This window comes from Miscanthus floridulus, chromosome 14 (assembly GCF_019320115.1).
Source record: "Miscanthus floridulus cultivar M001 chromosome 14, ASM1932011v1, whole genome shotgun sequence".
Taxonomy (NCBI): domain Eukaryota; kingdom Viridiplantae; phylum Streptophyta; class Magnoliopsida; order Poales; family Poaceae; genus Miscanthus; species Miscanthus floridulus.
The window spans coordinates 4,234,691-4,248,050 of record NC_089593.1 but is presented as its reverse complement, the minus strand read 5'-3'; the positions used below and the strand labels follow the sequence as shown (position 1 = coordinate 4,248,050).

The 13,360-nt window shown below is 44.9% G+C and overlaps 1 long non-coding RNA gene across 2 annotated transcripts; it reads right to left on the bottom strand.

Annotated features, from left to right (window-relative positions):
- Window positions 1–646: 646 nt before the first annotated feature.
- Window positions 647–12,635, bottom strand: LOC136502547 (uncharacterized). Of its 2 annotated transcripts, none has more exons than XR_010770626.1 (6): window positions 12,241–12,635; window positions 11,915–12,148; window positions 1,856–1,892; window positions 1,326–1,773; window positions 804–872; window positions 647–708 (listed from the first exon to the last, which is right to left on the bottom strand). It is a non-coding gene; the product is annotated as an uncharacterized lncRNA (long non-coding RNA). The 2 variants fall into 2 exon arrangements; XR_010770627.1 differs by having other exon boundaries at window positions 11,915–12,142.
- Between the last annotated feature and the right edge of the window lie 725 nt (window positions 12,636–13,360).

Below are 13,360 nucleotides of genomic sequence, written 5' to 3'. Positions count from 1 at the left end.
CATTCCAGCCAACCACTTCATACAACATAGCACTACCTATATATTGGACCATTCCAAGGTTATACAATTACGCATACATGCAACATTTACAAAACTTGTAGCCTTCATGAAGCCACAAAGCAAACTACACGGACAAAGTCTTCGGCTGGACAAGTCCACATGCAACCTACAGCTGCACATACACCTTCGCCTTCGTTCTTCGCCTGCATGCACCACCAAGTATCATACATATATAATTCAAACCACAACCCATCTATCTTTAATTCACCTACTTTCCATCCTAAGTTACATCACCTCTGCACAATCATTCTCCCCAGAGCTCCAAAGATATGTACTCCCTCATTGCTGTCATAGTATTACTTGCATTCAGCTGCACCTAGACAGACGGTAGGTAGGTAGGCGATCCAAATCCATGCTCCTGAATAAACAAATAATTGTGCAGTACAAAGCATGACATAATAATCATCTTTTGCTTGGCCCTATGGCAGTGAGGTACCCCGTCTAGAATGTGCCATCGGCCTTTCAGAACCACAAATGTCTGTTCGATGACATTGTGTAGCCTAAAATGAGTCAAGTTAAATTTCTCCTGTCGAGACATAATCTCCACAGGAACACCCCTAAAATTATCCATATGGTACCTTGTATTTTTGAAATGACCCAGATATCCAGACTCCAGTGCGTATCCAGCGTCCACCAGATAGTAGCGGCCTGCAACACATGAACCATTTGCACAATTAGTTTTCTTTTCTCCCCAAGCACCTAAAAAATGTAGGTCAAATAATTACATGGCAATCGTCACTCACCGTGTGGTGGATGCGGAAAGTTTGGTTCCTCCCAACATTCTTTCAGGACCGACATGTCATGCACCGAACCTGCCATCCCCACACCAACATATGTGAAGTGGCCATCCATGTCGACAATGGCACAAACATTAATACTTACATCTTCTTTCCTATTTATATGGTAAATTTTGGCCTCCTTATTCACTTTAACTTTAACGTGAGTGCGATCCAAAGCCCCGATGCATCCATCTAAGAATGGTGCATATGTTCCAAGTTGCCATTTCACTCTAGCATAAGTGCTATCAGCTGGAACAAGAATATAGTTTGCCCACCTATAGATAACCTCGGCAACATGACTCACCTTCCTACTAACTGTATCTAAAGATCGTTCGAATCTATTCCTGCTCCTTTGAAATGCCTGGTTGTGAACACAAGTCCACACATATATACCTAAAGATTCTAGGGATCCTGTCTGTCATGTACCCTTTAGTACAAACCCAAGTAAAATGTCATGCAATTGCATGAAGTTATCAGGAGACATACGCAAGTTGTCGAAGCACTTTCGTTCGTTTCGCAGATTGACTTCCATCCACTGTCGCCCGGTCATCTTCAGAAAGGGGATGGCCGGGTTCTCCACTGGAGCCGCATTGGCCACTGCTACTTTGTACTTTGCAAGCAGGACAATAGTAGCCGCCAAGTTGAAAATGGGCGGTCCTTCACTGGAGTTGTCGCTGGTGCCGGAGTCCTTAGTGGTGCTCATTTGCAAAAACATGATTTAGTCCTAAATTTGGACGGCTGGTTTCTAAAGAAATTAGTTAATGGAGTATGAAATACAAACCTTCAAATTGGTTGGGTCCAAATAAAGGGTCTGTAGGTTTCAATAGTACAATAATAGAGTCTTGTCTTGTTTACGTACCATTAAAGGATTCAATGTGAGCTGAAGTTAGAACATCAATTAATAGTGATACTCTGTTTGCAATTGTAGATGAACCTACAACACCAATTAAGAGCAATTTAGGAAGCAAGGAGGATATACTGCCTAAGTGCACACAAATATAGATAAGGATTCGTACCTTGGGACTCGGTGATGGCTGCAACAGCAACCTCATCCTGAAAAATGCGGAGCCAGTACACCACATAACACATGAAAAATTGATATGTATGTTGAACAAAGATATGTACATCATAGAACATAATTTATTTAGATACTTGGAAAAAAATAGCACACAATGTTCAGGCCACAGGCCACATTAGAATGATGGAACTTAAACAAATGTTCTCTATTATACAGTAGAACTCAACATTCACATTTTGGAAAAAGAAACTACATAGACTGTCGCAGTGGGAGCGCTTGTTCGGATAACATCTACTTGGATCTGGATCTCCTATCCTCCCAGCAGATCTGCAGAAAGTTGAGGCAGCCCTCTTTTGTTTCCATGCTCAGGAAGTTCCTACGGTGTAGTGTGTTCGTACAAATAATTAAAGCATGAGCATAAACAGCATCAGACTCTCGCAAACCATCTTCTTTCATAATCTTCACCACTTTGTCCATCTCCTCTTCCTGCTTGCTTGCTGATACGGACCTTCTACAGTTTATGGTCTTTAATGATGTCGGTCAGGTCGTTAAGACACTCATTAATGGAAGCACTCTTCTTACTGGGAGGGTTGTTGATAGAGTAATCCCTAGTGGATCTCTTGGAGGACTAACCAACACTCTGGACACCTATGGGGTCTAGTGATATGTCATGTGGACTATCATGGATAGCATTACTGGGTGTCCTCTCGCGATGATGGCCACCAGAAGATAGCAACGTACCCCTATCGCGGGGGGGGGGGGGGGGGGGGGGGGGTGTCCCCAAAGAGTGATCAGTAGGTCAAAGTATTTGGGAATTTTGGTCCGCTCCGTAGTAGATTTGCTATTTTCCTGCATGTGTGCCATGGATCCACAGGATAGACCAAGTAGAATGGGAACATCCCTAGTACTATGTAGTCAGGGGGTTAGAAAGGAATTAGGTGGAAGGTAGTACTCCGTTGCCACCCTCAAAGAACGAGGGTCAACTATGACGTCTCCTATATTCAGGTCATGGCCTAGGCCAGTGTGGTTTTGAAGGTCACGCCAGGTAAAATATGCCCGCTTCATCTCATTGAACTTATTCTGTAGCCGTTTCTTGTCATACGACAACCCCATTGCCTTTTCGAATGTTGGATACACATTTCCCCAGCTGAGGGTTATGAGGCCTCGCTGGTTCCAGTGCAATAGGTTTTTCTGTTCTATCACTAGTTCCAGAAAGGTCCTCAAGGTGGCGTCATCCCAGTTAGCACAATCCATGGACATCTGTTGCCATGTTTAAAATGTATGGTATGATGTACGCATCATAGACAAAAAAAATAGCAGCTCGAAGAGTTACAAACAGGAGAGTTAGGGCGTAAGAAATGAGGATGTGCCTTGGCAAAACGCTTGGCGTATTTTGAACGGAGATTGTAGTGCCTGGCTTTAGGTGAAGATCGAGCATGATGAGGTGGAGGACGCTGCCAGTGTGGGCAGCGTTGAGCAACACTTGTTAGCACATCCACGATATGGCTACAGAAAGGGCAATACTTCGAATGTGAGAGGTGCACTGCGAGAAACAAAACAAAACACCTTGTAAATGAAATTATATATGCACCAGGTAATCTCTTCTTAGAATAAGGAGTTCATAATCACCTCCCTAGATCAACTGATACAATCCAACTGACATCGAAAAAAATCAACTGATATCGAAAAAAAATCAATTTTCATTAGACCATATAAGTTCATCCGGATGAATAAGAGGATTCAGTTTAGCCGGTAGTATTATTCCAATTTAGATGGTAACACCCGATGCACACCCAACACTCATCTATTCTGATCGTCCTAACTTATGCATAATGGATACAATCTTTATTACCAAACAACACCCAAGGTAGCATACAACCTATCCCCAACCTTTGGCATGAGCGGTGGCTCAAAGAGAAATATTTTCAAGTAGTAACCTATGAACATTAACCGCGTCCATAACAGAAGCACGCTACTTTAATAGGTGGAGCTTATGCATATCATAAGACTAACAGAACTTGACAGCGTGATGCAAACCAGCATGGCTCAGTAAAGCAGCGCGATGCAAAGCAGGACAACACAACAAAGCTAAACTGTTGCATAATCCCACTAAGAATAAGAACATCACGAATGTGAGCACTGCACTGCGAGAAACAAGTGAACATGGACGTAGGTGCATGAGAACGAACCTAGGGTCCCAGGATCCAGCGAAGCGGCAGGCGATTCTGGCGAGCTGAGATGTGGATCCATGCGCGGCTCTTAGGATACACCTGCAAAACGAGCACGTGGGTGGTCAGATCCGGAGGGGGAGGGACGACGGTGGCCTCGGATCCAGGGTTACCTTGTCGCCGGTAGACGAGCATCGATGGCGGCCGGTTATGGGAGGGATGCGGATCTCATGGTCGTCGGGAAGGCTATCGATGGCGTTGGGGCACCCTCACGGCGTAGAGAGGCGGGTGGGGAGGGATCCACTGACGGCGGCCGGGGCGGGCACGGCGAAGCGGAGCTTACGGTCGCCGCGGCCCACGCGGAAGAGAAAGGCTGAGGGGCGAGCGAGCGTAAACCCTAGCAACTATCGGGGGACGTTACGAGGGAGGGACTGCGAATACGGCCGGCCGCGCAAACCCTAGCAACTATCGGGGGACGTTACGAGGGAGGGACTGCGAATACGGCCGGCCGATCAGCTTTTAGGTCTGTCGTTCGGCTGGACTTAGGCCGTTGAACAGCTGGGCTGAACAGCCCAGCCAAAACCAGCCCAGCTACCCGATTTAGCCTAGCCGAACACAGCTGTGTCCGTCTCACTACGTAAAAAATGATTTTTAGCAACGGGTCGAATTTTTTGTAGGGGCGGCTGGTGATGGAGCCGCCCCTACAGTGCCGTGCTCGGGTGCCCAGACACCAGCCGCCCCTACAAATGGAACAGCAGGGGCGGCTAGTGATACGAGCCGCCCCTACAAATGGGTCTGATTTGTAGGGGCGGCTCACTCACCAGCCGCCCCCGGCGTTTCTATTTGTAGGGGCGGCTAGTGATTGAGCCGCCCCTACAAATGGCCCCCGTATAAATAGCTCCGATTTGTAGGGGCGGCTCAATCACCAGCCGCCCCTACAAATAGCCCCCGTATAAATAGCTCCGATTTGTAGGGGTGGCTCAATCACCAGCCGCCCCTACAAATGACCCACATATAAAACAACTGCAGCACCTTCTTTCTCCTCGGGTCACTCACTCCAACCTATGAAAGAAAGGTGGGGAGGCCTTGGGCACCTCCCAAAAATTTCTTTACTAGGGGGGGAGGTTTTGGTCTCAAATCCTTTGGTGGAGAGGTTGTAGAAGGTAAGAAAATGCTATTCCACACTTTTTTGTAGTTTTAATGGTTGGTTAGTGAGTAATTAAAGTTTTGTTTTTCTCTCTCTTCTATGGTGCTTGAGCTACTTATGAAGCAAATTAGACCCAAGTTTCAAATGTACTAGGGTAAATTAGGGAGGGGAACAAGATCATACCCTTATTTGGTCCATGTTTCTTGATTTTAGTGAACAATTAGTTAGTTTTATGCATGTTTCATGTGCATGTAGATCTAGATCTAGGGTTTGTTTTTTTTTTATTAATTTCGTTTTTGTAATTTTGGACTAAGGTTTGTATGAAAGATATTGGGTAAAGTATAATTGTTGCTAATTGTTGTCTTTAAAATTGTTTATTATAATCAATAAATATGTATTTTAATTAATTATGGATAAATGGGCCATTAATTAATTTTCCTCTACCATGGTGTGTTTGTATGCTTCATGTAATTATATTAGATTTATATTCATATATATCTGAAGTATATACAATTATTCTCAAGTAATTATTAATTTGATTCATTTTATATATATCTAAATAAGTAGTCCTTTAATGTTTGTTTTGTTGTTGTTGTAAAAGATGGAGTACATGAACTCTTGGATGTATGGTTCGTTAAGGTTCAAAACTGGTTTCCGTGAAGAGGTGGATAAATTTATTGAAGCCGCAAAGAAGCATGCAACGACATTGAAAGAGAATAAGGATACAATTATTTGTCCCTGTAAAGATTGTAAGAACCATATGGCATGGACATATGTGACTATCATCAGATCACATTTGATTATACGAGGATTTGTTGAGGACTACACAGTGTGGATTCATCATGGTGAAATGGTTATTGTTAATGACGAGGATGAGGAGGAATACGACGACGAAACCATAGAATCCCTGTCCCAATATTCAGTAGAGCTTGATGCACGAATGGATTTCGAGTTTGGCAATGAACAAGGTGGTGATGCTGGTGGTTGGGATGGTAATGATGAAGGTGGTGCCAATAATGATGGTGGAGCACGTATCGGGTATAAAGATGATTTGGAGGACATGATTCGAGCCCTTGGACCAGAGATTTTACTAAATAGCCCGAAAGGTCTAGAAAATTTGGAAAGGGTGACAAAAGCATCGAAGGAGACTGTGTATGGTGTTGAAAAGGGTTGTCCGACACATTGGACATTGCTACATTTTGTGCTTGAGCTGCTCATCCTGAAGGCTAAGTACGACTGGTCAGACTGTAGTTTCAATGATCTATTGCATCTCCTGTCATGGGTGCTGTCACAACCAAACTCAGTTCCCACCAACACATACCAAGCAAAGAAGGTCATAAGTCCATTGACAATGGGGGTTGAAAAAATCCATGCATGCCCCAACCACTGTATACTTTTTTGTGGCGAAATGTTCAAGTCACTGGATAAATGTCCTCGGTGTGGGGCCAGCCGGTACAAGAACAATGACCTTTACGGTGGGGATGAAGCCTCCACGGGAAAAAAGAGGAATAAGAAGGGTACAAAAAAGGTGGTACAAGAATCTCGGCCCCCAGAGGACACTCCATTAGGCAATGATGCAAAGCAGAGAAGAATTCCTGCCTTGGTAATGTGGTACCTGCCAGTGACCGACCGCTTGAGACGTATCTTCCTAAACCCTAAAGAAGCCGCACTCATGACATGGTGGGATGATGAGCGCAAGGTGGATGATGATAAGATTGCACACCCGGCTGATTGTAGTCAGTGGCAAAGGTTTGATGAGAAGCACAAAGAATTCAGCGATGACCCAAGGAATGTACGGTTTGGCTTGAGCACCGATGGAATGAATCCCTTCAATGAGAGGATGAGCGACCACAGCATATGGCCAGTGATCTTGACCATGTACAACATCCCAACATGGTTGTGTCAGAAGAGAAAGTACCTTCTCCTCACTATTTTTATTTCTGGCCCTAAACAACCAGGCATTGATATAGACGTGTTCCTCGAGCCTTTGATGCAAGAAATGGAGAGGCTATGGAGGCATGGGGAGAAGATGTACGATGCATTCCGAAAGGAGGACTTCATATGTAGAGCAATAATATTTGTTACTACCAATGATTACCCCACGCTGTTTGCTTTGTCTAGACAGATCAAAGGGAAGACGGGATGCTTGGTTTGCTTGGATGGTACTACTTGGGTGTACCTGGTTGCATCCAAGAAGATAGTTTACCTAAGGAACCGACGCTTCTTAAAGACAAGTCACAAGTACCGCAGCAAATTGTTCTTTAGATTTTATGACAACGCTCCAAAGATTGAACCCCCTCTGGAGAGACGTGACGAATTTGAAGGTACGCTCAAGGAACTGGATATATGCGAGGAGTACAGAATCATCCGATAGTAATCTTAAGTTTGATAAGCCGGAGACCCAAGAGGCGGTATCAAGGACACTGAAATATGCTGAAGACAATGAGAAGGGCTCATTCAATCCTTCTAGAGAGAGGGCCGAGCTTAGCCTTGGCTTGGGAAACAAGGAGCACATAGGCCGCACCAGGGGGCTAGGGAAAAGGACGACCTGGAAGCAAGGATTCGAAGAGGACAGGCACATGTACAAGAAACATGGCCGAGACCGGGAGACTAGTCTTGAGCTCCAAGTGAAGGCTCTAGTTGCGAAGGCGCTAGAGGAGCAAGGACTGTCTACGGAGCCACGGATATTAGTGACGCCGCTGGGAGAACTGGCATTAGTTGGCAGCCCTCTGAAAGTTCCTAGCAGCCAATGTTCCACTGCAGCCACAACCCCAGTCGATCGCATACGGGAACCAACTAGTTGCACCTTGGTGTTTCTTAGCGGTCGGCAGAACACTGTGATGGAGGTGGCAACGGGTGTGGCACATCCTTCCGGTGGCTTACACCATAATAATAAGATACCGCCGGACTACACTAGGGTCGAGGTGCATACAGTGAAGCCCGAGTTCATGTAGTGGAGGATAGACTACGCAACTCCTGAGGGGCTGGTGTTACTCGGAGACTTTATGGGGCAGTTCATCCTCTGGCACAAATGGGACATTATATTGACTGCTTCTTCGCCGCCTCCCCCTCTCCCAAATTTGGAGCGAGTTGTTGAAGTCGGAGAGATATTTTCACCGTCTCGTGACCCCCACATTCCTGAGATGCCATATTCTTCCCCGCCTCCTAGCGAGCATGTGCCTGATGAGATGCCACAACCTTCTCCAGCTCGTACTGAGCAAGTGCATCATGAGATACCACAGTCTTCTCAACAAGCATAGCGGATACATGAACAACGAGTGCCTCCTGAAGAAGCTGCAGCACAAGAAGATGAGGACATGCCTGAATGGGAACTTCGAAAGAAGCATCCAATCACCATAAGGTCAGTTTATGTTCCAATCAAAGACGTCTCATCGGTGTCCAAATGGTATTCCCATGACCAGTTGAAGCCTGAGAACCAAGTTAAAAAAGTCCCATCACGAGGTTCTGAGGAGGCCGTCACTAGCAAACTCCACCAAATTGCAAAGAATTATCTAAATGTTGATGCCATCAAATGGTCAAAGGATTGCCCGAAAACATATGAAAGAGGCAAGCCCTTCCTACCAAACTGGGACATCCAGCGCCTACCACTTGGAATGAGAAGGTTCCATGATTGGTACTTGCGTGTTCTCCCAACGAGCATAGATATCATACAAGCATGCTTCCCCACTGGCACATTTGGAAGCCCAGCTGGGAAAATTGTCTTTGACTTCAATGACATGCAAATATGCTTTCACCTTGGAGAAATGGAGATGAATCTAATTCGCACATGGTGCCTGTAAGTCCTTGTCCTCCCGATATGATATGAATGTAATCTTTGAATTTTGTTGTAACTAACCCACGCCGTGATTTATAGAATGCAAGTGCACATTGTCAAACAAATGCCAAGTGTGAAAGCCGGGTATGTAGACCCTCAACCTATAGCCCAAACAAATTTTAATTACCCTAAACGGTGGACATTGGATGCCAAAGAGCTAGCTGCTGCAAAGACTCTTTGGGAGAAAGAGCACATCCGTACGATGAAACTAAGGGAAGAGTCCCTTAAGGTTGCGGCATACATTGCCCTGGCTTTCAAAAATCTCCAACAACACTACTATATGGCTACCATACAACTTCGAGTAAGTTCAACTCTATACTTAAAGCTTTGTTTGATATATTTTATTCAATGCAAAAGAGCTTATCTAGTTCTATGATTAAATCCATGCAACAACCACTGGATTTGTATAGACGTCGATGTCGGGAGGAGCATGGCATGGGTCTTTGATTCATTAGATAAGGACACGGTGACATACAAAGACTTCATATCGATTCTCAAGACGTATACATATCGACAATCCTCATTAGCTTATATATTTGTATACATACTTGTAACGTTCACTTTTGGATACTAACAAGTTGTATTTGCTAAAATAATTCGAACAGGGCATTTAGGTTCTATGTCACTAATCATCATGGAAGGCATGATCCAGCAAGGAAGGAAAAGCTGGCTATAAAAACACTATGTGCGGTAAGTGTAACTTACTTCTTCAGTACTCCGTTACATGGCTGTCAAAAGCATTACTTAACATTTTCATATGCAAAACACACAGTGCCCCAAGTAGAAGCCTGGGAGTGTACATTGTAGATATTATATATGTTCTATGATAAGTAACACCGATGCCTACAGGAGCACCCCTTAAGGGTAAGTTTGAACCTCTTCACCCGTAGTATAAAAACTTCGTACATGGTATGAAATACTAAACCGAAACTTGTTCTCTTGTAGTGGAGAGAAGAGAAAGGAATGAAAAGAGACCCATACAAGGATGACCAACTCTTAGAGCTCGTCGGCGACCTTTGCAACTTCATATTGGACCAGATTGTACACGTCAGAGGCGCCTACCATGACCGAGAGTCTGAGTTAGGTATAAATCCTCAGTACCAACACCTTCGGGAGACTGAAAGGCTAGCTCAAGGACGTTGATAACAATGTGTATGGAATTTGTATATTTAATGATGGATTGTATATATTCTTGTGAATTGGACTTGTAATTGTAGTTTATAGAATACTCTTGTGCTTGTAGTCACGGTCACGGGGTGTTCGGCGACGCGAACGCGGTTCAGAACGTTGGTCGCGGGGCATTCGGCAACGCGAATGCGGTTCGGAATGTTGGTCGCGGGGCGTTCGGCAACGCGAACGCGGTTCGGAACGTTGGTAGCCGGGCGTTCAGCAACGCGATTTTGAATTGTAAATTTGAATTTTTTTTTGCGGGAAAACGTACTGTAGGGGCGGTTCTAGATTGAACCACCCCTACAAATAACTGTTTGTAGATTGAACCGCCCCTACAAATACCTGTTTGTAGGGGCGGCTGGTACTACAGCCACCCCTACAATTCTATTTGTAGGGGCAGCTGGTAATACAAGCCGCCCCTACAAATCGATTTGTAGGGGCGGCTGGTAATACGAGCCGCCCCTACAAATCGATTTGTAGGGGCAGCCTGAGAACTGTCCCTACAAATACATGATTTGTAGAGACCCTTACGTAGGGACGGCTGGACAAACCGCCCCTACAAATGATTACAAACCGCTCCTAAAAATCGATTTTGTAGTGTCTCTGTGCCTCCATTTCCTGCACTCAGCTCGTCGTTGCATTGGCAGCCACTGCATGCACCTGGACTCCTGGAGACACAGACATGCATGCAGGGAACCTGGCAGCCATTGATGGTATCCATTCATACCTGTAATAAAATAGACAGGCCGGAATGAAGGAGAGGTATTGAATTGATGGGACGTTGGATCACTGTAAAGATTCGATCCATCGATCCATCGGCAAGCAGGCAGGCATGGAGGCACAGCATGTAGCAGTCGTCGTCGTCGTGCAGAAGCCGGCAAACGACGCGAAGAAAGGGGAAAAGATGCGCACGCTTGCAATCCAGCTACTGTGAACAACTGAACATGCACAAGACTAAGCTACATGCATGCATGGATGCCACAATTCTAAAAACAAACAATGCAAGCAAGTTTTTAATTAATTTCATGCATGCCAACTTATAGCATATGCATTGGTCGAGCAACTGGCCTATTGTTGCATGGATCTAGCAGTAGTAGTAGTAGTGGTACCAACTTGAAGGGGAAGGGACAAAAGGAGAAGACTTGAAGGGGCAGAGACAAAAGGTGAAGATACCATCAATGGTTTTGTCATGCGGTCCACACATGCATGCATGCATGAAAGACATAGTGTTAACAAGCATTATGGTACGTCTTACAGTAATGTAAATAGATTGACGTAATGTTTCATGCATGGTGGATTTCACTAAACTAACTCGATGTTATAGATGTTTGGCGCATCATATATATATATATATATATATATATATATATATATATATATATATATATATATATATATATATATATATATATATATATATATATATATATATATATATATATATCTTTGTATAAACCTCATCTATCAAAGTTAGTTAGAGAATAATTTTGAATTATGGGAAAACTATAGTGTTCTAATATAAATTTTGGAATGGAAAGAGTACAAACTTTGGATGTCCAACTTGTTTTAGAAAACTAGCAATAGTATCACTACTACAATACACATTACATAGACAATCAAATTGGATTTTCAGAGGTAGGCATACAACTCGCCTCCGCCACAAAGTCACTGTTAATGAAAAGCAACAGAGGCAGGCTGTTTGTCTGCCTCTGGAAATAAAAAAAATCAGCTTCTCACCTGGCTAAGCCACAGACCACCGTCGCTGCGCCGTATCCACAGGAGTCGCCGTTGCTGCCAGTGAGGATGACGCTTCCTCAAGAACGCTGGCCCATCGACTGATCCACATCTTATCCACCGGCCATCTCACGTCCTCTTCCTCTTGTCCCATGTCCTCCTCCGACGACGATGACGAGAAGGACCCCATCGCATCTCACACCGAACACGTTCCCAACCTTTGACCTAGCGCTGGACCTTGAAAACAGTGGAAGACGATTAGGAGAGAAGAGATCAAGGAGTGGAGGAAGAGATCGCAAAGATAGGAGAGAGAGAGATTGAGGGAGCACCTGCTGCCACCACCGACCACGAGTAGGGGCCTAACCTCCATTGCCGCTGACAGACCATGAACAGGCCCAGCTAGATCCATGACAAGGAGGGGCCCAGAAGGATCCATGACAAGGAGGCCAGGGGCCTGGCCAGATCTCTATTCGTTGTGGGGAGAGGAAGAGGTGGGCGGCCAACAGCCATCGACGCAACCATGAGCACGGGCCCGTCCAAATCCATGAGGAGAAGGCGCCTTGATGGATCCACACTGAGGAGGGGCCTAGCCGGATTCGGTCGCCGTGTAGAGAGGAGAGGTGGGCGGCGGGCGGCATCCGTGGGGAGAGGAGAGGTGGGTGACGTATGGTGTCAGCAGGATGTGGACTGTGGAAGAAAGAAGAACAGAGAAGAACGAAGTGGCGGCTGGGGCTGTGGGAGTGAAGAGGCCAGGGTTTGTTATATGAGCCTGCATGCTCCGGACCTCTGGGATAATTTTGGAGGCTAGCCTCTTAAGAGGCCGCCTCTGTTACTATGATTTGCAGAGATGGGGAGCCTCCAAAAATGGTATGTCCACCTCCGGAAACCATTGCCTATTTTAGGGAGACCGTCTGACTTTTTGACGGCCACTGTTAATCAAAATTGTCTGCCTTCTAAATTTTTTTGGTAGTGTACGATGTATAATAAACCACTTATCCTATACTTAAAGTACCAGATTTTTGTTGTTGTTGTTCAGGCAATACATAATTTTGCAATTATTTGACTATAGAAAAAATTGTAAATTGTCTCTTGTGAGTTGCCCTTCTAATTCTACTAGTTGGTTGTATAAAATTGCTGCCTGAAATCATCTAAAACTCCAACCAAACAAGTTGGGGTAGGATAGAGTTGAAACCCAGCAGAAGCCATCAAGGTTCAGGCACGTGAATAACTATTTTTCAAGCACTCCTATCTAAGGCTAAGTCTTTGGGTATATTCCATCATTTTAAGTCTCTTTTTATTGCCTCTACCCAAGTCAACTTTGGTCTTCCTCTGTCTCTTTTCACGTTACTATCCTGGCTTAGGATTCCACTACGCACCGGTGCCTCTGGAGGTCTCCGTTGGACATGTCTAAACCATCTCAACCGGTGTTGATAAGCTTTTCTTCAATTG